Raw genomic sequence first — 27,303 nt, forward strand, 5'->3', positions numbered from 1 at the left:
AAGATAGAGGCTACTCGTTCCACTCTGGAGCCCATGGCTCCCTCTCTAGACTCGATTATCTTCTCGTCCCGAACACAGACCTGCACAGGGCAATATCCGCAGAATTCCTCCCCCGTGGAATCTCAGACCATTCCCCCTTACTAATTGAAATACGAACACAATCGGTGATCCCCCCTAGAACATGGAGGCTAAACAACTACCACCTTGGATTCCCAGAATTGGTAGACAGCCTCACGGAGGTGTCCGACGAATACTTTGACATAAATATACCAGCGGTGGATGACCCGGTGGTGGTGTGGGAGGCTTATAAAACGGTGTTACGTGGGGAGATCATCTCATGGGTAGCAAACAAAAAGCGGGAGAGACTCCAAAAAATAGTAGAGGCGGAAGCCGAATTGATTCAGGCTGAAAGCACGCATGTCCTTGACCCTACCCCGCAGACTCAGAGGTCCCTCACATTAGCCACAGAAACCCTCAGAAATACCATGCTAGACAATGCCAGACAGGCCCACTGGGACACCAGAGCGAGGATATACGAGCTGGGGGACAAGGCAGGCAAAATGCTGGCCTGGTTGGAGAGGAGGGAGGAGGGGAGGCGTCATGTAAGGGAGATTGTTGCCCCGAGTGGGGTTAGGTACCAAACGGATGCTGAAATAGCAGAAGCCTTTGCCCAGTTTTACGAGGAGCTCTACCGGGTCCCGACAACACCCTTCGACCCGACCCTACTCGATGAGATTGCTCTCCCAACACTGACACCACAACAACGGGAGGAGTTAGAGTCGGACCTTTCTGAATCCGAAATAAGCAGAGCCCTAGCGCAACTCCAGACGGGGAAAACACCGGGCCCTAATGGGTTCCCTGCCGAGACCTGGCAAAAACTTGGAGGGAACAAATTGGCGACCCCCCTTTACAGGATGTTTCTTGGTGCCCGCGACCAGGGCACCCTCCCACCTGACTTATGTAAAGCCACCATTGTGGTCATCCCCAAACCTGACAAGCCCCCGGAACAGTGTGCTTCTTATCGGCCTATCTCTTTAATTAACAGCGAGGCCAAGGTTCTCGCCAAGCTCCTTGCCAACCGACTGCAATCAGTGACCCATACCTTGATCCACCCGGATCAGTGTGGCTTTATGCCACACAAATCGACACGTATGAACCTGCGCCGGCTCCATTTGGCTCTGGAGCGGGCCCCGATCATTGACACCCCTCTCGCCCTACTGGCAGTAGATTTTGAAAAAGCCTTCGACTCGGTCAGGTGGGACTGCCTTTGGGAAGTCATGAGGCGTATGGGGTTCGGGGACAGCTTCCTGAAATGGGTGAAACTATTATACACTAACACTCGGGCAGAGGTCAGAGTGAATGGTTGGCCGTCCCGGTCCTTCCCGTTGGGAAAGGGCACGAGACAGGGCTGTCCCCTCTCTCCCCTTCTCTTTGCCCTGGCGATTGAGCCCCTGGCCCTCTGGCTTCGCCAGGACGCTGCATGGACGGGGTTCAGGTGGCCTGAGGGACATGAGGACCGTGTCTCCTTGTACGCGGATGACCTTCTGATTTACATGAGGGACCCAACTCGGTCTTGCCCCAGGGTGACACAGATGCTTACCCGTTTTGGTGAACTTAGTGGGCTTAAAATCAATTGGGGAAAATCAGTTCTCTTCCCGGTGAAAGGCATCGTGCAAGCTGACCCTCGGGAATGTCCGTACCGAATAGAACCCCATGGTTTTCGATACTTAGGGATCTGGGTGACCACAAACCTGAGCGAATACACACTACACAACTTTCAACCGGTCCTTGACCGTTTTGTCAATGACGTCCACCACTGGAGGCTTCTCCCCCTTACACCCATGGGAAGAGCGGCACTCTTCAAGATGATGACTCTCCCAAGGTTTCTCTATGTCTTACAAAATGCCCCACTAAAGATCCCAGACTCCGACTTTAAGAGGGTTGATTCCCTCTTTCGGGAACTAATATGGGGGGGAGGTCAGCCGAGGATAGCGCTAACCACGCTCCAGAGATCGGTCTGGGAGGGTGGGATAGGAGCCCCACGCCTCCAAACATATTATTGGGCCACACAGTTGGCAGTGGTCAACGACCTGCTTCATGGAGACAGGGAGCTCCCCCACATCAAAGCCGAGATTGCGACCATGCACGATACCGAACCTTGGCAGTTACTATACCACACTACTCCGAGACCTCTCCCACCAACGACCACGGCTCATACCATCATGGTTTGGAAACAGGCACACAGATTCGTTGGGTGGGAAAACAGTGTAACGGTGGCACAACCCCTGTGGAGAAACTGTAACCTCCCTGAGATTAAGAAGCTTCAACCATGGCCCCGATGGGTAAGGGCTGGGATTCTGAGGGTTGGGGACATTCTTGGTGAGAGGGGGGTAGCATCGTTTGAAACTATCCAGCAAAAATTCCAACTCCCGGGCACTGAGCGATACCACTATGTACAACTGGCCCATGCCCTAAGAAACCATATACCTGCAGGCACCAATATCCCGGAGTACACACCCATAGAACGTAACATACTACCAGCTCTCATCCCCTCCAAATGCACCTCCATCCTATACAACGCTATTACATCCTTTGCTACGCCAGAACTCACGACTTTGAAAGCTAAATGGGAGGTGGATGTAGGGGTGATAGATCCAGAGGACTGGATCCAAGTACTAATGCACCCGAGGGAGGTGGCCATTTCTTCCAGGATCCGGCTGGTTCAACTAAAAATCCTACACAGGGTTTATTACCCCAGAACGGTACTATATAGATGGGAGAGAGCCTTGAACCCAAACTGCCTCCGCTGTGGGGAGGAGGAGGGAACATTCTTTCACATCCTGTGGGCATGCCCCCAAATCCGCACCTTCTGGAGAGAGTGTTGTGCGGTACTGGGCAATGTTTTGGCGTGCCGTATACCACTAGACCCGAAGATTCTCATTTTGGGGGCTCCGGATGAGATTGAACTTACTAAATGGGGCAAATTGCTACTGAACACGGCAACGGGATTGATGAAGCGTAATATAGCGCAAAAATGGGGAGCCCCGGAGTCCCCAACGATGGAGCAATGGGCAACAGATATGAACATTTGTGCCACTATAGAGCACCGAGTATATACCGCCAGAGGATGCCCTACTAAGGCGAACAAAATATGGGGGAGGTGGGAAGAGGATGGACCTTAGAGCCGGCTGGGCTCGGCGGTGTGCTCTGAGGAGGATATGGTTTAATCGCACAAAACCAGGGGTAATGTCATGGGTGATTGTCAATTGATCTAACGAGATTTGAATTTGGGAAGAACATGCTAATCCACAAAAGCTGATGTTGTGTTCTTGTGAATGTAAAACAATAAAAAATGTTTTATCAAAAAAAAAAAAAAACCATGCGCGGGGCGAGGGGGGGTCCAAATTTATCACATAACCCCGGTCTCTTCTCAAACGGGGATTGCAGCAGCCCCAGCCTATGTATCAACAACCTCGGAAGCGCTCTATATCTCTCCCGGTCCCTTGCCCCAGATGAAATCGGCATCTCAAAGCTGAAAACCTCAACAAATGCTCATTCCGCAAAACATCATCAATCCTTAACCCCCCCTTTCAGATCCAGCTCTGCCAGCTCAAATACCGATTTTCAATTTGCAATGCTGGTTTGTGCCAAAGTGAAGTTTCTTAATTTAGCCACCAATCTTGCCCATTATCTTCAAACCAAGAAACAAGCACCACTCGAGTAGCCTCAATAGATGCCAAACTATTGCGTTCAGACGTCCTTTTACCCAATGAATTTAAATATCTAAAGAATAGGGTAACACAACCTCTCTCTCCATTTCCATCCTACCTGGCACCACACTCCTTTCTGGCATAAAGTAATACGCTTTTTTTTTCTTTTTTAGCATATACCCCATCTGATAGTTCTCCAGATTAGGAAAATCAAACCCACCCTCATCAACATCATGCAGCAACATAAATCTAGGAATTTTTGGTCTCTTCTCATCACCCCACAGTAACTTCCCCTCGAGAGAACTTCATTCCACCATACCTTAGCCTTCACTCCCACTTCCAAATAACCTATCGGCCCAAAAAAGAATCCCCAAAACTTAAAAAGTTCCAATTCACCCTGTCAAAAGCCTTCTCAGCATCTAAAAAAACCTATTGTAGCCCCAGCGGTAGCACCCCCACGGAGCCCCAAAATGTCAATGAGCCTTCGAATGTTGTCATACCCAACTCTGTTGCATGAACCCAGACTGCATTCAATGAATAATTTCCCCTATACACTTGTCTAGTCTGTTCGTCAAAATCTTTGTGAAAAGTTTTAAGTCAACATTAAGCAAAGATATCGGACGGTAATTACCACATTTTGTGTGGTCTTTACCAGGCTTTGGGATTAAAGTAATCACCTCTCTCATAGAAGGGCACGATTCCCTATTCTGCAGCATAAAGCTATACAGTATACACAATGACGGGGACAACTGAGCCTGAAAAGTCTTATAAAACTCTGACAGCAAACCATCTAACCCTGGAGACACACAATCCTGAAGCTGGGAGATAGCCGTCGCAACCTCCACCTCCGAGGCAATGTTAATATCTGGAGCCAGCTTAGGTAAGTTAATCATCCAGAAGAAGTCATCCATATCCTGTTCAAGCAGAAAACTGTTTTCCTCACACAAGGCCATTTATCACCACCCTCCCAATACATTTGCTTTTGGATAAAGAGACCCTTCTCCATCTCTGTATTAACCACCACCCGTAAGGAATCAGACACTATTTTACATCTCCAACCTGTCCCTGCGGCTACCAGAAAGTGCATATTTCGGTTGAAGCCCCAGCCAGTATGCTTTCCATCCTCTCTATCTCTACTAACCCTCCCTTTTCCATATGACATGAACGACCAATCAGCTCATCTCTCGTCGTGGCCTTGAAACTGTCCCAAACAACTAGCAAGTCAGCGGTACCATGATTCTCAGCAAAGAAAACTTCAATAGACGCACAGAGTGTAACCACTAACTCTTGATCATTCAAAATATCAGTTTTCTGTCTCCACCTATAAAAACCTGTCCTCCCTACATCCAAACTAATTCTCAGTACAACTAATGCATGGTCAGAAATCCTTCTTTCTGTAATCGCAGCATTTACAACCTTTTCAACAAGTCTGTCCCTAATCAAAAACAAATCAATCTTTGAATATGAAACATGGACAAGGGAATAAAAGAATTCCCTCTCAGTCGGGATCATAGTCCTCCACACATCAACCAAATTATAATCCTCCACAAAACAGTTTAAGAGCGCGGCTTGCTTTCACATTAGTTTACCTGCAGCTCACTGAACGATCCAAACTACAATCCAAAAACGATTAAAATCCTGTCCTAAAATGAACCTTGCACCCCAAAGATGTTGTAACAAAGCCGACAATACAGAAATAAAATCCCCCCTAGGTATACAATGCCCATATATTGAACCAATAGTAAACAGACTCCCATCAAACAAAATATCTACCAATTACATCCTACCCTGCCCATCCATGGACACTGTCTCAACTATTGCATTCACACCCTTGCGGATCAAAATACACACTCCTCTAGTTTTCACTAAATAATTATTTGTAGACTCACATTCTTCATGCAAATAACATCCTGGTCAAGCAGATGTGCCTCTTAAACAAACACAATGTCAGTCACCACCTCTCCTTCTCTCATCTCTGACTGCCTAATCGCCATTCAAAATTGGTGTGCCGCAAATTATCTTTGTTTAAACGCCAACAAGACTGAGATCCTCCTCATTGGTACACCCCCTCCATCCTTTCCCCTTGGTACACCCCCTCCATCCTTTCCCCTCACTCTCTGGCCGGCCTCCCTTGGCCCTCTTCCTGCCCCTACCAGCGAAGCTAAGAACCTTGGCGTCATCTTTGACTTCACACTTTCCTTTTCCGCACACATCTCTGATGTCTCCAAAAAAGTCTAACTTCTTACTGCACCTCTTTAAAGGCACTCTTCCTTTCCTCTCCTTCCCTCAGAAGCTCCTTGTCTCCCAAGCTCTGATTCTCTCTAGGTTGGATCACTGAAACAGCCTCTTTCTAAATGTACCTGCCTCCACTCTCCGCCCTTTACAACTAATCCAGAACAGGATTGTGAGACTTGTCCTTGGCCTCAAGCCCTGGGATCGTATCTCTCCAGCTCTGAAATCCCTTCATTGGCTCCCTGTGGTTGCAAGGATTAAATTCAAAACCCTTTGCATTGTCCACAAGGCTTTCTGGGGCCTGGGTCCAAATTACCTTCAACTATCCCTCTGTAAATACCTCCCCTCTAGAGCCCTTCGCTCCTCTACCTCCAACTCCCTCAGGGTCAATCGTTTCTTAAAGAAACGAGCTGGTGGTTGATCTTTGTCTTCTGCGGGGGCCTCCCTCTGGATGCCTACCTGCTCCCTTGAAACTTGAGGAGAACCACCTCAAGATCTTCCTCTTCGCCTCTGCATTTCCCCCTCTTCTCCCCTGCCGATCTGCTTTCTCTCTCAGCAATTGCTGCACCTGGCCACCGTCTGCCCTTCGGGCCCAGGTACCTGCTCACCCTGTCGCCTTCCTGCACTGCCCCCTGGCAGCCCCTTGCACTGGGGCCTGTATCTGTACCCATACAGGCCCGCCCCACTCTTTGTCTGCACTGATTAGATACTCCCTATCTGACTAACCTTGCACTTGGGCTGCACAGGCTGCACTACCACTGTTTCTGACCACCGTATTTATTTATTTTACTTATTATTTATCTTGTCCTCTCTTATGCTCTGCACTTTCCCCCTTTTCCCTCCCCCATGCACTTTCCCCCTTTTCCCTCCCCCATGCACTTGCGCATTCTCAATGTCACTGGGCCTAGTAAGATCATTGTGTTTGTTCACTCCACTGTTCCCTTCCCTTGCCTCGTCGTGCTCTGAAACACCTGTGTATGAGCGCGATATAAATAAAATATCATATCATAGCCCCGCCCCTCCAAATCCTGGCCACAATGGCCTTCCTTTTCTTAGGGCAAATCAAACCCTTTACATTCCACATTACAAAATTCAACGGTTTCATCTGCTATCCAAGTTAAAGATTTCGGCAGTAAACACCCAATCAAACAACATGTCAAGCACAAATCGAGTTACCAACATTACACAGTAAAGGTATTCTTCCCTCCTTCCAACTACAAATACCACTCAGGCACAGAAGGAGTTGAGAGCCACTATACACAAACACACCAACAGAACAAGACAAGACTACACAAACAATGTTATAAACACAACCGCCTGTAAGAAAACGGGCAACCCAAAAGCATCATCAAACCCAATTCTATACATGCCCCCCAGAACCCAAGCCCCCAACTAAGTAACAAATATCAGAATCTCCCACCCAACCTCCATTTCAACATCCATCCCATTTAAGAAGGCAATGAACCCAACATATAGCAACACAGAATTAAAACAGTCCAAAACTACTTAACAGGTAACCAATCATTAAAATAAAACATTTAAAAAAACCATATTCCCACATTATCACACAGCACATGTCCTAAAACATGCATATAGCGTCAAATCCCCTATGAAGTACACACCACTCAGGCTCTCCAATCAGCCCCCCAACAAGTCTAAACACCAATGCTACGAAGATAACCATAGCTTAGGCATAGTCAAAAGTAGTATATGATTAACCAATATAGTACAAAAGGGGCGTGGGGGAGCATTCACCGCAGGGCAAGCAACCCATCAGAGCTCTAATCCACTTGAGATCAAAATGTAAATAATGACGTTCTCCATATATCTTTGAAGTGCCAAAAGCAGATGCAGCCCTGGCCAGGCCACATGAAGTTTGAAAACCAGTCCCTCGGGTGATATGGTGCCACCAATAAACATAGTGGCCAAGTCTGTAAATACCACCTCCATGGCCCCAGGATGTTCTAATTACCAAGTGCCGGAATTCTGTTCTGCGTTCGTCCATGTCTCCCAAACAGCCCTTGCCCAGCAACTGAAAACATAATACATCGATTTGATCTCCCTTCGGCCATAAGCTGTTCACAACCCCAGAATCTGCATGGAGAAGTCGGGACAACTCGCCTCTCATTATAAGTGCCCGCGCAGTCCTTGCCTGACCCAGAGAGCATATTGTTTAGGCAGCGGCGTACATTTCACCTTAGGTCATCGGCCATAATATGTCGAAAGAAAGGTCCAAGAGTGTGGATGTAAAGTAGGGTTCTATGCAGATGATGGGGTGTTATGGGTGAGAAACAAGCGAGGTGGTAGTATTCAGGAGAAGTTGCAAATGGCACTGATGTCATGGAAGGATGGTGCACAAAATCAGTTTGTATGCTGTTTCATAGATGTAAAACAGGAGTAAACCGGGACCTTAGACTGCGTGGGATTGGGTTGGAACAAGTGACGGAATTTAGGTACCTCAGAGTGTCTCTGGATGAGTGTTTTCAGTGGAATACACAGGTGGACAGGACAGTAGCGAAGTGTAAAGGACGCTTTAATCTGTGAAGGACGGTGTCGGGTCAGGAGTGGGGCGGGAGTGTCAAAAGAGCATGAGACTGCTGTATATTGGAATGGTTAGGAGTGTGTTTGAATATACGGGTTTCAACTGCAGCATAGTTACAGCAAGACTCAGCTTGGTTCGCTGGATAGAGTTCAGGCAAGAGCATTGAGAATTGTGGCAGGCTTCATCTCCTAAAGCCGTGCAAGTGTTGGTAATGGTTTTGCCCTTAGGACTTGAGAGTGGAATTGTGTGTTAAATATTGGTTGAAATGCCACTCCTACAGTTAATGTCACCCAGTGAACAAGTGCCTAGAGGTTTATTGGATGCAGGTTTACAAAGGTGAAAGCTGGGAGAGAAGAGGGTGGGGACCTTTGGGTTTCATGCTGATGGGTTAGTTTGGGGATGGAGGTGCTACAGATTGTGGAGAATGCTGATAGAGTGTTGTGTCCCATATGGATGATGCAGAAAATCTGTTTAGAATTGACAAAGGCAGTGGTGAAAAGGAAGGGTGATAGAGGGGAAATAAAGAAATTGATGTTTGGGTATGTGCTGGGTAAAGTAGGTGCATACCGATGGATCCAGGGACCCCGACAAGCACAATGTAGGTATGGCCTACTATTTTAAGCAGTTTAAATAGGCGAGGTTATAAGATAATGTCTCCATATGCACGCAAGAGTTGATGGCAGTGAATATGTCAGAGGTTAGAGCTATGGAGAAACAGCTGGCAAACGCAGAGGTATTTGTGGATAGTAGCGAAGTGCTACAAGCTATAAAGGAATGGAATGGCGATAGAAAAGACATTGTGTTGCGTATTATACAGCAGCTGTAGAAATGCACAGTGGGTGGGATGGGGATTGAGTTGGCATGGAACCCCAGTCATTGTGGGATTTTGGGAAATGAGTTGGTGGACAGAGCTGTGTATGAGGCCACGACTAGGGATCTAGTGGATATAGAGATCTGAAGTCCAGGAGGTGGTGAAAGGCAGAGTTAAGGGAGAACGGCAATGCAGGTGGGACATGAGCAGGAAGGGGAGGCACTTGTATGCGGTAAAAATCAAGGTTCAGTGTAAAAGATGTGGGGGAATGCAGAGTTGGCACGCAGAGAGGAAACTATTCTGAATTGACTAAGAGTGGTCTATAATATATAGGGGGGATGTGGCCCTCTTTTTTGATACGGGGGGGCCTATGTCATGAGGTTACAGAACAATGTTTATAACACAAGGGCATAGGCTACCCCACCTGTCTGGCACTTGCCGGTAGTATTTTGCCACACAAATAGATTGATCATAAGATTTGATCTATACTTAAATTAGAGAGCACCAACTATTGTATTTACACATTTGACAAATGTTATTATCTGGTATATCGTTAAAAAAGGCCTATTCAGGCCGTTGTACATGTATAACCATTTTCAACCTCATGTGTTATGGGTGTAACAGCCAAGTGAACGATAGTCATCTCATCACTATGTTCAACATTCACTGCGAGTGCACACTCGACCTTTGCCAGGAAGCCACAGCTCCCACTAAACCATTTACTACTTGGGCCTGCTGCGCATGCGCACGACATAAACTTCTGGTCGCCCAGACTCCCCGTCGCACACAGTGATCAGTACAGAGGATAAGCAAAAAGTACATTTTACTATGCGAGCCATGCCGAACACAGAGCATGCAGTAGCTACCTCCACAGCTGCCTTAAAATGCACCAACTTTCAAAACTGCAGCACTAATTTTCCACACATGCGCACACAAGTCTAAGGTCGCTTAGCTACCAGCGACGCAAACATATCTTGGATACACGCATGCACACTCTCAGAAACACTACCGCGGATACAGCACAGCCACGAAGGAAGCTGCCGCATTTAAGACCGCCTCCCACGTAGGAGCAGTTTCTCCTTTTCTTAAATTGCTACAAGTTCCACTATTAGCCATGTAGGAACAAGGGTTCTATCTATTGAAGTTCCCAAACGTGACTTAAAAAATCACGAGCCGGCATCATCCCCTAAGGGCTTGCCAGCATCAGGGTACTGTCAGCAAAATGGCTGAATGCCCGTCAATAGATGCAGCAGCTCAGCTTTGTCTATAAGTCAATGGACATTACAAGGATGATAGAATCCTTTTTTATTTTACAGCTGAACCAGCTGAATACTCAACACAAGAAGACCCTATCCACATAGGACCAAGAAATCCAAGGTGCACAGAAGGCACCTTTAGAAAAGAACGCTGCACCTCTTCTCAGAACCTGTGACACTTAAATCATTGGCTCAGGTAGGATATGTTGCTGCACACACCACAGGCAATCCCCAATATCTGTAGAGAGACACCATTGTTCTGATTTTATTTTTGTTCTACTTTTAGATGTTCCGACCACGGGACATGCAGATTTGAAAGGATGGAAGTTTAAGATGGGTAAAGTCACTTCTGCGAATTGTGAGCCGTGTGGAAGCCCTGAAACAGTGGATCACTATATGATGGGACATAAAAAGTTCAGATTACAGAGGGAATTGCTAAAAGCCAGGATGAGTAGCATCGGGGTGGGAGTGAAGAGTATAGTTAACTTGCTTCACCTCAAAACGGGGTCCGAGCATAAGCAGTGCAGGTTCCTCCTTCAATATGTTAGGGACACTGGGAAGTGGGGGGAGCTTTAGCAGAGTTGCGTGACTGACGAGGGTGACTAACGGCGAACATCATCTCTCCAGATGGAAGTCGCCGGCTCCTGCCCTTGAGGAGCTATCCCAAGAAGAAGAATATGTCGAGGCGTAGGCAACTCCGCGTCAGGAATCTCTGCATCAGGTAGACAAGACAGACAGAAAAAAAAGTGACGCTCCAAGTCAGTCATTTTCAATTCCGCATCTGGCCTTTAATTACAACCCGCTGGCAGATCACAGCCTCAGGTGATCAATTAATCTGGGACACACACAAACAGAACGACATGGGTGTCTTCACTGAACAGCTTGTCTTGCATCACAACCCTCCCCGCAGCCATAGCCTCTGCATCGTCCCCTTATGTGTGGTCCTTCAGACAAGTTCCTTCATTAACGGAAAACAACAGAATTGTACACGTTACACCACGCTTACAGGGTGCTTTCCTCCATAAGTCCCTCAAAGCTGCAAGCGCAAGCCCAACATGAAGTTTAAAGAACACAGCAAAGTTAACTGTTAAAAATAAACGGTGAGAATGTTTATGGCGCACAACCTTAATAATGCTCCTAAAATATATGGAAAATAACTATGACAAATTGTCAAGGGTATCGAGAATCTCCTCTTGATCCTGTAGGATCTCGGCCTCCCTTACTTCCCTTTCCTCCTCACCTCGTATTCCCCGGCGTAGATTCAGGGTCTGGTTCTCCTTAGGCTTGGCCTTCCCTTTTTTTTGTAGATGAGAGCGGCCGAAGGAGGCCGCCACCGCGACACCCCAAGGGTGAGCGGTGGTGACCCTCCGCGGCCGCGGAGTTGGGGGAAAAAGCCAGAGGCTGAAAAAACCCCAGAGATCTGTAGATGAATCGTCTGTAGTAGGAAGCACTTGACACTTGCAGGAGCTGAGTATCTGCTGGAGAAGAGGCACACACCCTTCCAGAACTGGGCAGCAGGCCTCCAAGGAGGAATAGCAGAGGCAGGTAAGAAATCGGAAGTCCGAAGTATCAGCAACAAGGTAAGAGGGCTAGGCAAGGCAAATCCGAAGTGTATTACTGGGTACGGTACACAGAAGGAGCCAATAAACAAGAAAAGGCGAGTGGAGGAAGGTAAGTAAGAAAGGCGGAAGGATAGAAAAGACGGAAAGGCAAGAATAGTAAACAAAGGCGGGCGGAAGGGGAGGTAAGGAAACGGGAACGAAGTAATAGAGGGAAGTTAGTTAGGCGGTAGGACGGGAAGGGAATGGAGAACGGGAGCGAGGAAAGGGGGAGAGGGAGGAATCAAGAATCGGAGCGAGCTCCGGAAAGAGAAACCTGGGAAGGAGAGTACCTAGAGCCGGAGCGGGGTGACCGGAGAGGGTACAAGAAAACTAACAAGGAAGGGGGGGTTAGAGTATGGAAAACAAAACGGTAGCAGGGGACACGAGCACGAAAGACAAGCAGCAGCCGAAAAACAGGAGCGTTGCAACGCACCCGAACACAGGAAGGGGCGGGCTATAACCTGTGTCGGGATACGTTGCTGAAAAGACTAGACCGCTGCACTGGGTAGAGGAAGCGTGATCGGGATATCCGTACGCCGCTTCCACCTATTCCAAAGCTTCCAGGCTCCCCGAGCCGTGACAGTATGCCCCCTCCTATGGTCCACCCCTCCTGGCTTGCCAGGGTGACTACGATGATATTTACGTAACAAGAGGGGCGAGTCCAGATGTCCTTTAGGTTCCCAGGAGTCTTCTGATCGTGGGTATCCTTTCCAGTGGACCAGATACTCTAGACGACCCTTGTGATAACGTGAATCGCATATCTGAGAGACTTCAAAGATGTCGGTCTTTGGACTTTTTGGCACAGGAGAGGCAGTCTTCCTACGAGACCATTTGTCCTCATGAAAGTCTTTAAGCTGAGAAGAGTGGAAAACGGGATGTATACGATGTAATTGAGAGGGTAATTGTAAGCGGAAGGCCACTGGATTAATTATCTGGGTTATCTTATAAGGCCCTATGTATCTGGGAGACAACTTGGAAGGGCGCACCCACCTTGGCAAATATTTGGTTGATAGCAGAACCTTGGAATCCACGTCCCATTCAGGAACTGATCTCCGATGTTTGTTCGCCTGGTAACGGTGTCTGTTTTGAGCTTCCTGGAGCCCTAGTTTGGCCTTACGATGAGCTTCTTGGAGGCTTTCCGCAATGGATTCTACAGAAGGGACTGTGGATTCAATGCCGGTCAAAGGAAGTAAGGCACGGGGATGGTAACCGTAGGTGCAGAAAAAAGGACTCATACCGAGGGCTGAATGACAAGAGTTGTTGTACGAGAACTCGGCCGTCGGCAACAGTTGAACCCAGTTATCTTGGCGTTGATTGACGAAACACCTTAGGTATTGCTCAAGTGTACCATTTAGACGTTCAGTCTGGCCGTTTGATTGGGGATGGTACCCGGACGTTAAAGCCCTCTCGATGCCTAGTCTTTCGCAGAGAGAGGACCAAAATCGGGAAGTATATTGGCTGCCACGATCAGAGATGATCTTAGTAGGAATCCCGTGCAGTTTGAAAATGTCTTTTAGGAACACCTCGGCCATACTTGAAGCGGTTGGTATGCCTGGTAGGGGGGAAAAATGGGCCATCTTGGTGAATGAGTCAACGACAACCATGATACAGGTACAACCACTGGATTCAGGTAACTCTACGATGAAGTCGGTAGAGACAGTGGTCCATGGACCGGTAGGTATAGAATCCGGTTCAAGCAGACCTAAAGGTCTTTGAGTGGAGGCTTTATTGCGTAGGCAGGTAATACATGACTGGACGTATAGCCTGGCTTCTTCCCTTATTCGAGGCCAGAAGAAATGGCGCAGTAGGAGTTCCTGAGTGTTGTAGATGCCACGATGACCTGCCACCTTGGCATCGTGGCACCAGGAAAGAGCCTTTTCCCGGAGAGAAGGGGTTGGTAGATACAATCTCTTGTCCACAATGTATAGGCCGTCTTGGATAACATAATTCTTCTTCTTCTTTAGACCGGTATCGGCCTCAAACCTTCCGGTAGAGTCTTCCTTGACTTGTTGTAGGAACGCGGATAACGTTCCTATGGTACGGGACTCAGGAAACATTAGCTCGGGCTTGGTCTCCAGTTCCATAAGATAGTCACTACGTCGTGATAGGGCATCGGCTACTACATTCTGGTTGCCCGGAATGTATGTGATGTTAAAGTCAAACTGCGCGAAGAAATGCGCCCATCTTGCTTGTCTAGTGTTGTAGCATTCAAACTGGCGTAACACCTGGAGATTCTTATGGTCCGTTCGGAGTGTGAACGGGTGCATTCCCCCTTGGAGTAGATGACGCCACTCTATACAGGCCAATTTCATTGCCAGCAGTTCTTTCTCAATCACAGAGTAGTTACGTTGACTGGGATTCAAAGTCTTGGAATAGTATGATACCGGGTGTTCCTTCCCTTGGAATTCCTGAAGTAGGACGGCTCCCACAGCGGCTGAAGAGGCATCAGTTTCCACCACAAAGGGAAGGTTTTGATTGGGTTGACGTAAAATAGGAGCCACACAGAAGGATTGTTTTAGCAGCTGAAAGTTTCTTTCTGCTTCGGTAGTCCACCGGAATGGCGAAGAGGTCTTTTTGAGGAGAGAGGTCATCGGGAGCACCAATTGGGAGAAGTTCGGAACGAACTTCCGATAAAAGTTCGAGAGTCCTAAGAATCTCTGAATGTCCTTCACAGAAGCAGGGGATGGCCACTCCAAAATGGAACTGACCTTGCGTGGATCAACGGCTATCCCTGCCGAAGAAAGAATGTATCCCAAATAGGGTATAGTTGATGCTGAGAAAACACATTTCTCCAACTTAACTGAGAGTTGATGGTCCTGGAGTCTGTGAAAAACTTCCCCTACGTGTAGACAGTGTTCTTCTTGGGTGCGAGAGTAAACCAAAATATCATCGAGATAGACGATGACCGAGTTGCCTAGGAGATCCGAGAAGAGCCTATCCATAAAGCGCTGGAAGATAGATGGAGCGTTGACTAACCCAAACGGCATCACCTGGTACTCGTACAACCCAAAAGGTGTCCTAAAAGCCGTCTTCCACTCGTCTCCGGTTTGTACCCTGAGCAGGTGATACGCATTGCGCAGGTCCAGTTTAGTAAAGACAGTGGCAGAATGTACGGCCTGAATGATCTCGGAGATGAGGGGCATGGGATAGCGATCTTTGATGGTGACCTTGTTGAGACCCCTGTAGTCAATACAAGGACGAAGTTCTTTGGTGTCCTTCTTGGGGATGAAAAACAATGATGCACCGGCAGGGGATTTAGAAGGTCTAATGAGTTCGTTGGCTAAGTTCTTGTCCAGGTATTCCTTCAAATGGTGTTTTTCCTGGAGGGTTAGCGGGTACAGGCGACCAAACGGAACCAAGGACCCTGGATGAAGATCAATGGCACAGTCTTCTGGCCTATGCGGAGGAAGATCCAGGGGGTTCTTCTCTGTAACTACGTCGGCATACTCAGCGAGATAAGCAGGCAAACAATGGATAGTTTTGGGATCTTCACCACAAAAGGTGTGTACTGTAGAGAATTCTGTTTGAGGTAGACAGTTGGTCTTGCAAAAGGTGGATTGGAAACTCAAAACGTTCTCGGACCAGAGAATGGTAGGATTGTGTCTTCGTAACCACCCAATCCCGAGGATTAATGGGAAGTGAGCAGCCCTGATCAAGTCGAAAGACAAACGTTCAGAATGTTGCATGATGTGTAAGGCAAGGACTTCTGTAGTGTGCGTGATGAGACCCGAGCTCAAAGGCCTTCCGTCCACGCCTTCTACCTTTTGGTCTTCGGCCTTGGCAACACGGGAAATGCCTTGCCTTTCGGCCCAGAGAGTGTCCATGAAGTTGCCTGCGGCTCCGCAGTCCAACAGGGCTTGTGTCTGAATGGTAGTCTTGTTGATGATCAAGGTGACAGCCATAACCATAAGACGGTGGTCTTCGGTGCACTCTGGAGAAGTAACAGAAAGGGTGACAAAGGGACTAGCTTCGCTCCCTCGGTAATGCGTCCCCAGCTTTACCGAGGGTGTTCGTTTCCCGAACGCCTGGGTGGAACGTCGGGGCAATCCCTGAGCAGGTGAAGCGGCGATCCGCAATACATGCACAGGTTCCCTTCTCGTCTTCTTCTACGTTCCTCTGCGGTGAGAGGGGAACGTGTGGTTCCGATCTGCATAGGCTCTTCTCTTGTGAGACGAGTGGAGGTAGGGGGGAAGGAAAGAGAAGGGCCAGGGGGTATTGATGTACTGCTCTTAGTCTTGCGGCGTTCTGCTCGACGTTCTGCCAGTCGGAAATCTATCCGGAGAGTAGCCGAGATCAGGTCAGCAAAGGTAAGAGGACGTTCTATCCTGGCTAGTTCGTCCTTCAACTCCTCACGCAGCCCCCTTCTGAAGATGGCATACTGTGCTTGTTCTTGCCATCCTGCTTCCGCAGCGATTTGCTTGAAGGAGGTGATATATGACATAACATCATTGTTTCCTTGTCTGATGTCTAGCAGATCTTCGGATGCCAAGTAGGTACTCTCGGTACGTAGAAACGTCTGTTTCATCAAAGTCTTGAAGGCCTCGTAATCTAGGAGGACGGGATCAGATCTGTTCACTAGAGGAGTGGCCCAGGCCAAGGCGTTACTGGACATATGGGTAATCATAAACCCCACCTTGGCGTGACCAGAGGTGAAAGTATGTGTACGGAATGAAAAATGCAGATGACATGCATCCAAAAATTCCTGGAGTTTCTTGGGGGTTCCATCAAATTTTCCCGACACAAGAGGTAAGGGAGGCAGGTCGGTGGACGGAAGATCTCGTTCTGCGATCCGTTGCTGTAGTGTAGCATTGGCCCCTTTAAGATTTTGCACTTCTAGGTTGAGGTTTTGAACTGCGGCTATCAGTTCTTGGATCTGTTGAGGGGAGGCCATGGCGGTATTGGGGCGTTGCAAACTGTCAAGGGTATCGAGAATCTCCTCTTGATCCTGTAGGATCTCGGCCTCCCTTACTTCCCTTTCCTCCTCACCTCGTATTCCCCGGCGTAGATTCAGGGTCTGGTTCTCCTTAGGCTTGGCCTTCCCTTTTTTTTGTAGATGAGAGCGGCCGAAGGAGGCCGCCACCACGACACCCCAAGGGTGAGCGGTGGTGACCCTCCGCGGCCGCGGAGTTGGGGGAAAAAGCCAGAGGCTGAAAAAACCCCAGAGATCTGTAGATGAATCGTCTGTAGTAGGAAGCACTTGACACTTGCAGGAGCTGAGTATCTGCTGGAGAAGAGGCACACACCCTTCCAGAACTGGGCAGCAGGCCTCCAAGGAGGAATAGCAGAGGCAGGTAAGAAATCGGAAGTCCGAAGTATCAGCAACAAGGTAAGAGGGCTAGGCAAGGCAAATCCGAAGTGTATTACTGGGTACGGTACACAGAAGGAGCCAATAAACAAGAAAAGGCGAGTGGAGGAAGGTAAGTAAGAAAGGCGGAAGGATAGAAAAGACGGAAAGGCAAGAATAGTAAACAAAGGCGGGCGGAAGGGGAGGTAAGGAAACGGGAACGAAGTAATAGAGGGAAGTTAGTTAGGCGGTAGGACGGGAAGGGAATGGAGAACGGGAGCGAGGAAAGGGGGAGAGGGAGGAATCAAGAATCGGAGCGAGCTCCGGAAAGAGAAACCTGGGAAGGAGAGTACCTAGAGCCGGAGCGGGGTGACCGGAGAGGGTACAAGAAAACTAACAAGGAAGGGGGGGTTAGAGTATGGAAAACAAAACGGTAGCAGGGGACACGAGCACGAAAGACAAGCAGCAGCCGAAAAACAGGAGCGTTGCAACGCACCCGAACACAGGAAGGGGCGGGCTATAACCTGTGTCGGGATACGTTGCTGAAAAGACTAGACCGCTGCACTGGGTAGAGGAAGCGTGATCGGGATATCCGTACGCCGCTTCCACCTATTCCAAAGCTTCCAGGCTCCCCGAGCCATGACACAAATAAACCATCATCAATAATAGTTGGTGAAAAAATAAACTCCCCCAGACATGCAAACTGAGCACATAGAAATAGCATTATTCTTCCACCTTGCAACACCCACGTTTGTGTTGTCAGTTGTCAGTAGAAACAGCTTCTGTAGCTTCACAATCTAATTCAGACAAAAAGACCTTTCTAATCGATGGTCAGAAAATGAATAAACCTGACCATCCAGCACCACCCTAAATATTGCAGATATAACATGTGGTATTTTAGATGGTAATGGTAATGCTTATTTATAAAGCGCCTATACACGGATACTGTTTCAAAGCGCTCAAGCAGGGTGGCAACATGAGGGAAAAACAACAGTTGATCAGAGCCCATGAAATTCTGAGACGATAACGATCTGCACAGGCAGAGTAAGTGAATATGATACATTTAACAGTTGAGATACAGCAAATAGGTCTGACAGCAATTCTGCTTTTTGTTTTAACAAGTGCACATTAAGGGGTGAAGACAAGGGAGAACAGATCTTCAGGTAGAGATGCATTCAGATTGTGCAAGACGGGCAAGGAGGGGAGAGGATCCAAGTGCACCCATTCCGTAGAGACTGGGGTAAGTAGGGAGAGAGAAGCTCTCTTGGATTTATTTACAAGTGCAGTGAGGGGGTGGGGTGCAGGGCCCTGAGGCAAGTGCAGAGAGGACTGTCGGGTGTGCCAGGGACATCTGAGACGCTGAGGTACACCAGGCTGTATGGAAGAGGAGGGGGAGATGGAAAGAGCAGAGACCTAGGTTAGCAGGGGAGAGAGAAGGAGGAGAAGAGGAAGATATTGAGGAGTTTCCGGAATTTAAGAAGATCAGGCTCAAGACGGACGGTGGCAGGCGGGCTATTCCAGAGGGAGGCACGTGCTGAGGATAAGGATCTCCCTCCAAATCTCTGCTTGGAGAACCGGCTCACTCGCAGAAGGTTGGAGGTAGATGAGCGGAGGGCTTGAGATGGACAGTATTTAGGTAGGCAACGTTGCAGGTAAGTAGGTCCCAAACCCCAGAAAGCCTTGTGGATAATGCAGAGGGTCTTAAATTTGATCCTTGCAGCCACAGGGAGCCAATGAAGGGATTTTCGCGCCGGAGAGATTCGGTTCCTGGGTCTGAGGAGGTGTAGTTGGTAGTTAGATTTTTTGAGATATCACAAATGTTAGAGAAGGAGAGAGTGGAGTCGAAGAGGACCCCAAGGTTTTTGGCTTCACAGGTGGGGTTGGGCGCGGGGCCAAGGGAGGCTGGCTAGAGTGAAAGTGGGAAAGCGGGAGCAGTGGTCCCAATGCAAACAATCTCAGTTTTACTGGCGTTGAGGCAGAGGTTGTTTGCAGGACACCATGACTGAATAGCGGTCAGACAGGTATGAGTGAGGTGGCGGAAGCGGCTGAGGTTAGCCTGAAAGATAGTTGCGTGTCATCCGCATAACACTCGAAATTAGAGGTGAAAGTGGGGATCACACATGCCAAGGTAGCCATATAGATGTTGAAGAACCAGAGGGACAGGTTTGAACCCTGGGGAACGCTGCAGGTTGAGTGATGGTCGAGAGAAAGGCTCCAAGTTCCACCTGGGATGGGCGGTCGGAGAGAAAGGAGGTTAACCACGCCAGAGCCTGACCTGTGATTCCCAGGGTGTCACAGAGACGTGCGATCAGGATGTTGTGGTTAACCGTGTCAAAGGCGGAGAAGAGTTCAAAGAGAATGAGGTGCGACGGGTGAGAGAGAGGAGAGGGAAAGTGGAGGTGGGGCCAAGGGAGGCAGTGGTGTTGGTGTGTGCTGTGATGTGGGGGGACGGGAGTAAAGGATGTGTTTTTGTAGTGAAGTGTGCTGCCAGGGCAGAGCCGTGGTCCTGGGTGAGTGTAACAGAAGAAGAGGCTGCTGCAGGATTGGCCAGTTCCTTGCAGATTTTGAACCGTTGGGCCATGTAGTTTGATTCTGCGGAGATGCAGGCTTGAATAAAGACTCTTTTCTTGGAGCGGATGCAGAGTCGATATTGCCTTTGAAGGAGGCGGCAGGCCAGTTTCTCAGATGGTCCACCAGACGAATTCCATTTCTGTTCAGCTGCCCTAGACTTGCTTTTAAGGGCAGCCAGATCAGAGTCATACCAAGATGGGTACTTTTTGCAAGTCTTCATTCGGATCCTCATGACAGTGTGCAAAAGTATCAAGAGTGTTGGGGATAGAGATTTACGCTAAGTGAGGGCTGTGCCCGGCTGGGAGTCTGCTGCAGGAGTGGGAGGAGGAGAGTAAGAGTAGGCAAAGGTAGCCGCTGTCACTTTTTGATGGGTCTGGTGACTTTGAGGCCGAGTGGCTGTGCAGGTTGTGTCACTTCAAGAGGAGAGGAGAGCTTCAGGTGTGAAGATAGTCGGTCCAAGAGAGCGGGGTAGTGAGAGGGATAGAGAGTGGGATGTCAGTGGAGATGAGAGCATCCAACGTGTGACCCGCGGTGTACTTGGAGGCAGAGAGAACGATAGAGAGGAAGAGAGAGTCAAATAGGTTGCGGAAAGAGGTCCCGAGGAGTCGGGAGAGTGCAGATGGATGCTGAGATCACCCAGCAGGAGCAGTTGAGAGGAGGAGGAAAATAGAGAGGAGGCCAGTTCAGCCCATTCCGAAAGGAAGAGAGTGGGCTGTCCATGAGGCCGATAGATGGTGGCCATAAGGAGAGAAGATTTAGGAGAGAGTGAGAGCCTGCAGACTAGGCACTCGAAGGAGGAGTAGGCCTGAGTAGGGATAATGGACACAGGTATCTATTTTGGGAAGATCAACGCTACTCCACCGCCTGTCTTCTTTGGCCTGGGCGCAGAAAGGATTTTGTAGCCTTGAAGGAGGAGCGTGTCAAAGCTTGTGACAGAGATATCCTTGAACAATTTCTCAGTGATCGTGAGCACATCAAGATCCATGAGTTCTAGAAGGTTGCAGATGTCGGACAAGTGTTTTACAGCGGAGCAAGTGTTAAGGGTGGCAATGTGGAGCAGTTTGCCATCCTTAAAGGTCTTCCGTGGGGGGGCACAGGGGACAGTGGTCCACCCGAGGGTGGCAAGAGGGCCAGAGGGATAGTAGAGGACAGCAGAGGAGTCAAGGCCGACAAGGGAGCCGGGACAGTAAGGCAAGGCACATGAGCCTGTGCGGAGGTGGAGGAGGAAGGCACAATTGGCAAGGGAGCCTGGCCGGTGGTGGAGGTAACGTTAGAGAGGCAAGGGAAGCGGAGGTGGAGGTAACGTTAGAGAGGCAAGGGAAGAGCCTGTCAAAGAGAAGTAGGCTGGGTTGAGGACCGTGAACCATGATGGTTCCGTTAAAGTAGACATTATTGGTGACTCTGGAAATGGTGAAGAGGTCCAGGAGAACCTCCCAGCGAGTCCCACCATTAATGGGAGAAGAGGCGATAGGAGAGAGAAAGCCGGCCATGTAGCGAGTCCATAGGTCAGGTGCGTTGACTAAGAAAAGGATGTCAGTGAGAGTCTCTCTGGTGGAAGCCGTGACATAGGTCTCTTCAATAGGAAGTGCCCAGTATGTCCTGCTTAAGTTTCTTCTGGCCAGTTTTGGTGATAGGAGACGGATAGGAGATAGCGAAGCAGTTAGAAAAGATAGGAGAGATAGAGACATATCCTAGCTGCGGTGGTGCCAGGGACACTTACCAGTCTGAAGTACTGAGGCACACGGAGGCAGGGGGGAGAACAGGGGCGGAGACAAAGGTTGGTGCACACAGATAGTCCATTTTAGCAGAGCAGAATGAAACACAAGCAGCCACTGGGCACAGCTAATCACAATATTCATGCAAGCAGGCACTTTCTAACAGCAAAGGGGCATAGCTAATTGTGAATCTCATGCAGGCAGGCACTTTCTAACAGCAAGGGGGGCACAGCCAATTATGAGTCTCAAGCAAGCAGGCACTTTCTTACAGCAAGGGAGGCACAGCTAATTATGAGTTTCAAGCAAGCAGGCACTTTCTTTTTTTTAATAACTTTATTCAACATATGGCAGTTACATACAGGAGGTCCATACAGTTTGTGTTACATGCTTATCAGTTTTCAATACAGTTTATATTGGAATATTAATTACTTTCATTCAAATACAATATTTCTTGTGCAGTCTATTTACCATGTTGTTTTTTCTATATGCCTTAGCTATTAGTTCCAGTTATTTTCTCCAGGTGAGATCGGTATGGGGCCCATATATCTTTGGGCCGTGATGCAGCCGTTACCGTTTGTATGTAGTGCTCCTCATTGTCGTTTACCTACGCCATTTCGGTATACCATTGCTTCAATATTTACGCTGCTTTTGCCTTCCATTTTTATAATATACATTTCTTTGCTATTATGCAGCTAAGGTTAAAGAGTCTACGGGTTTTGATGTCAGCCTTGCCTATGTCGCACAAAAGGTACTTCAATGGAAGGAGTGTCGGTGGTATGTCCACCATCTTATGTAGTGCTAATGCAATGTAGTGCCAACATTCCGTTATCTTGGAGCAGCACCAGAACATATATATGGTGTCAGCGTTGTCCGAATTGCATTTTGGGCATAGTTGTGTTTGTTGCAGGTTGAACCTGGTGATGGGGATATAGTGAAGGCGGTTCAGTACTTTGTATTGTATCAGACATAGTCGAGCGTTGAGTGATACCTCCCTGGTCAATCTGCATATTTTCACCCACTTGTGATCATCTATTATTGTCCTTGTATCCCCCTCCCATTTTTCCCTCAGGGTGCTAGGAGATGGCATACCCTGTTGTAACATGGAGTATAGTTTTGCTAGTAGCTTCCTTTTGTTATCGGGTTGTATTACCATTTCCATGTATTCGTTGGGTTCAGGTTCAACCGGGCATGATGGGCATTTTCGTCGAACTGATGCTCTCATACAGAAATATTGTAATGTTTTCACTGGGTTGGTTCCTAGTTTACTCTTAAATGCATTCAATGTGACAAACCTACCATCAGGGAAGAGGTCGCCCAGTTTCATTTTCCGGTCTGGATCCCAGGCATTTTGAATATCTACATCCATTGTGGGGGGAGGTCAGGGTTGCGCCATAACGGGATGTGTTTACTCTATGGGTTTGTGATCTTTAATTTGGTCATAACTCGCCTCCATGCATCTAGGGTGGTACAAAGGGGCAGGGGTCTAATTTGTGTTCGCATATGAGGGTGGTTATTATGTATCCCGGTACAGCGGACTGTTTTTCAAGGTCTATGTGTGAGTATTTGTTGTTCGGGCTATACCATAGGCCTGCATACTCTGCTTGGGCTGGCAGGTAGTACAGCTCAAAATCGGGGGCTGCCAGTCCTCCCAACCCCCGTCATATGGCGCTGTGAGAGACACCCATTTTGCTTGGGCATTCCTTCCGCCCCATACAAACCCTACTGATAGTTTCCGGAGAGTCTTAAAGAACTTTCTACCAGGTCATATCGGTATGGTAGTGAAGTAGTAAAGAAGTTTAAGAGCAATAATCATTTTCAAGATGGCTATCCATCCTATTAGCGATAATGGGAACTTGCCCCATAGGTTGAGTTTATTCTAGAGTGTATTGAGGTAATCAGAGTGATTTTTTTCATACAAAAGTTTACCTGACCGTGCTATTATGACTCCAAGGTACTTCACTGTCCCCTCAGCCTACTTCATCCCGTGCAGTTTTGGTTTGGCGGTTTTCTCCATTGGCAGGAACAATTCTGATTTCAGTGTGTTAACCTTCTACCCTGAGTGCATGGTGAACTTACTAACTTCTGCAAGTATAGGTCCTATGTAGTTTAGGAGCCAGGATATCCTTGTTCACTTTGTACGATCAATGATAATGCAATCAGGCCCGGGGACCTTACTGGACGCCAGGGAGGTTATAGCATCTGCGATTTCCTCCTGAGTAATTGGGCTGCTTAGCTTCTCACTGGTTTCCCTGTCCAATGTAGGTAATTCGGTATCCGCCAGGTATACCTGCACCGCCTCCTCTGTCACTGTATCAGTGTTAGTGTAAAGTGTTTGGCAGTATTCCCTAAACCTTTCATTGATTTCCTCTGGATTGACAGTGGTAGTGCCGTTGGGCTTGGTGATCCCAGTGACATGTTGTATTTCTCGCTCCCCTCTTACTATGCCCGCCAGTAGTCACCGGGTCGGTCACCCTCCCCATATCGTCTGGCCTGCACCTTTTTGGTCATAAACTGGGTTTCTAGGTCTGCAAGGTCACCACATTTTCGTCTGTTTCCTTTGATTAGTCCCAATAGTGTTCTGTCGTGTGTTTTCTCATACTGATTTTGTAGGTCTCAAAGTTCCTTCTCTGTTTCCCCTAATTCCCATCGGACTGTTTTTAGAATGCCCGATGTTGAGGCAATCATTACCCCGCAAAGCCCCACGTGGAATGTTTCCCATATCGAGGTGAATTTGTCAACTGAGCCCTCGTTTTCTGTAAAGAATGATGTGATGTCGGTTCTAAGCGTTTCTACGAGGGGGGAGTCCAGCAGAGCGTACAGGGCCATCCTCCATGTACGGATTGGCATAGGTGAGTGTGTTTGTCGAATTCCGAGCGTCATGGGTGAGTGTTCTGACCATGTTTGTGGTAGTATCGTGGGTTCGTGTACGCAGCCCGCCCAGTTCTCAAACAAGAGCCATAAATCTATCCTAAAGTGTGCGTCATGTACGCTGGAGCAGTAGGTGTATCCTGTCGATGATGGGTGATGTGTGTCCGCCAGATGTCGATTAGTCTGAATTGGAACATGACCTGATTGATGGCGAGGGAAGCTTTGGTAGTGGTTCTGTGCTTGGTGCTAGATCTGTCCATGGTTAAGTCTAGTGTTGTGTCAAAATGCCCCCTGCCCTCATATTATTGGAATATCGGGATTCTGGCCTATCAGAGTTGCTATTTTGACATAGAATGCAGGGTCATCCATGTTAGGGCCATTTGTGTTTAATAGGGTTAATGGTTTGTTGTTGATTGTACCCGATCTGCTCTCTAGGTCGATGTGTACCAATCCGGCCTTAAAGTCAACATTCTTATGCATCATTATCACCACTCCTCTCGTCTGTGACGAGTAGTTTGTGTAGTATCTATTGTTCCACCATTGTGATGCCATTTGTTTGTGTGTTGGTTCCAATGCATGGGTTTCTTGTAACATTATTATGTTAGGAGTGTGGCATTCTAAATATGCCCAGATCTTTCTCCTTTTTATCGGGTTATTTAGACCTCTCACATTTCAAGATATCATTTTAAGGTGCGCCGCCATATCGCTCTGCTATCTCATAAATCTTTGTATTATCCTCTATGTCCTCATCGGACACCATCAAATGGGACCGAACCTGCATGCCGTCAGCCATAGATTTTCCAACTCCCTCCCCCAACACTTCTGGGCTAACCTTGGCCCAGTCTGCGTGAACATTAAACAACAACATCCCTTGTTCCCCCTTATTATTCCTCCCTCCTACCTCACTATCAACCCCAACTCGATGATATGCCCTTAGGTAACTTTTGGATGCACCCTGGGAGGTCATGTTGGGTGCCTTAGCCAACCTTTGTGCTTGACGTGCCCAGAGTAGTGTTTAGCGATCGCCAACACTGTTGCTGTATGCCTAGGCCAGGCGGAGCTGACTGGTCATATTGAAGTTCCCTTCAGTCATTGTCATCCATGCTGTCTATTACGTCGTTATGTGGTGTATTTTGCTCCAGGAGAGGTTGTAGGGGAGTTATGGGTATTGATGTTTCCACGTAGGTCATAGCCTGTGTAGGATTGTCAAAGAAATTGGCTCTCCTCCCGTGTTGTATCCTCAATCTGGCGGGGAACATCACAGAGTACGGCACCTTTCGGTCTCGAAGCAATCGTTTTACCGTGACGTAGGATCTTCTTTGTGTTTGTACGCCAGTTGCAAAGTCGTGGCATATGTGAATAGTATTAGAGTCGAATTGTAGAGTGCCTTTCTCTCTCGCAAGCTGTAGGATTGTGTCACGGTCCCTGTAATTTAATAGACGGGCAATTATTATTCTTGGTGGAGCTCCCGGACGAGGGGGTGGCGCAAGTGTTCGTTTCGCCCTCTCGACCAGAAATTGTGAGGATAGTTTGGAGGGGTTGACCATGTCTTTCAAGATCTTCTCAACGAACTGTTCCATGGGACCGTTACATGCCGCTTCGGGAATTCCCACCATTCGGATGTTATTGCGCCTCGATCTTGATTCCAAATCTTCGCTCTTATTCGTCATTTTCTTCAGCTCAGTTTGCATGGCATTTAGTGCTTGATCATGGCGCTGAAGTGTGTCTTCGTTTGTGCTTATTCGTGATTCCGCCTCTGTGTTGTAAACGCTTTCTTTTTCTACCTTTGCTTTCAGGGACCCTTTAGTGCCCACTATATCGTCCAGCTTAACATTGATAGCTAGGAAGCCGTTTTGCATTGTTTGTAGCAAATGGTCATCCCTGTAGATGAGGGGCTAGAAGGTGGAGAAGTAGTTGCTATTGCCGGTCTAGGTCCAGTGAAAGAGTCCATTGGGCCCTTCTTTTTGTTTTTGTTGGCACCTTTTGTCATGGTGTATCCCCGTCAGGAGATCTGGTGTGAATTTGCTTCTGCAGTTATTTCGCAGTTGGCGGTTCATCGTCTGGTCCTTAATGGGGAATCAGCGAGATTACTGCTGGTTAGAGTTTCGGTCGTGGGCAGCGGGGTGAAACCTGTTACAAGCTTGTAATAGTTGTTGCGCACTGATGCAGGGGTAGCCCCTGTTGCAGGTAGTTAGTGGTGATCGTGTTTTATGGTGGAGGCTGAGCCCAGATCCTCCTACTATCATTCGTGGGGTGTCCGTAGCCTGGTAGCTTACTTGCGGTAGTGGCGGTGGTTGCGCAGCATGGCCTGGTCTCCCAGACGGGATTGCAAGCTCCCAGTCCGCTTGCAGGGATTTCTATAACATGTATTTCAGGCCACAGTGATCGTGTGGGCCGTTGCGGATATGATCTGCGTCTAGCGTGGTTTCCTGGGTGTGGGCTTCAGTGTGGGCCAGTGATGTCTGTATGGTGTGATCGCTTACTGTTCTTGTTGCATCTGTGATTTGCGCTGATGTTCACTAGCCCCGCTAGCCACTGGGCCACGTCGCATTAGGCCCTATATTCTTACTGTTTGAGCTCCGCGCCACACTACATTTAGTGTGTAGTGTACTTCCTGTGCGCATATATCGGGCTGTTCAAAAATTCATGTGGGAGTGCCGAAGGGCAGCATAGGCCAGGCTTGGTTAGTTCTTCCTGCACCAGGTCTCACTGT

General features: G+C 48.3%; 1 protein-coding gene and 1 long non-coding RNA gene across 4 annotated transcripts in view; one reads left to right on the forward strand and one right to left on the reverse strand.

Annotated features, from left to right (window-relative positions):
- Positions 1 to 27,303, forward strand: part of LOC138570238 (cytochrome c) — a 288,954-nt gene that overhangs the window by 70,747 nt on the left and 190,904 nt on the right. The window lies entirely within an intron of this gene.
- The window catches only part of LOC138570240 (uncharacterized), a 143,606-nt gene that overhangs the window by 4,422 nt on the left and 111,881 nt on the right, over positions 1 to 27,303 (reverse strand). Inside the window, exon 5 of one of the 2 annotated variants that reach the window (XR_011303429.1) lies at positions 11,047 to 11,263. The exons of the other annotated variant lie outside the window; for it this stretch is intronic. This is a non-coding gene — a long non-coding RNA (uncharacterized lncRNA). The remainder of the gene's footprint in view (positions 1 to 11,046; positions 11,264 to 27,303) is intronic. 2 annotated transcript variants of the gene reach the window in all.

The sequence above is a fragment of the Ambystoma mexicanum genome, chromosome 2q (genome assembly GCF_040938575.1).
Source record: "Ambystoma mexicanum isolate Mex_15411 chromosome 2q, UKY_AmexF1_1, whole genome shotgun sequence".
In the NCBI taxonomy this organism is placed as follows: Eukaryota; Metazoa; Chordata; class Amphibia; order Caudata; family Ambystomatidae; genus Ambystoma; species Ambystoma mexicanum.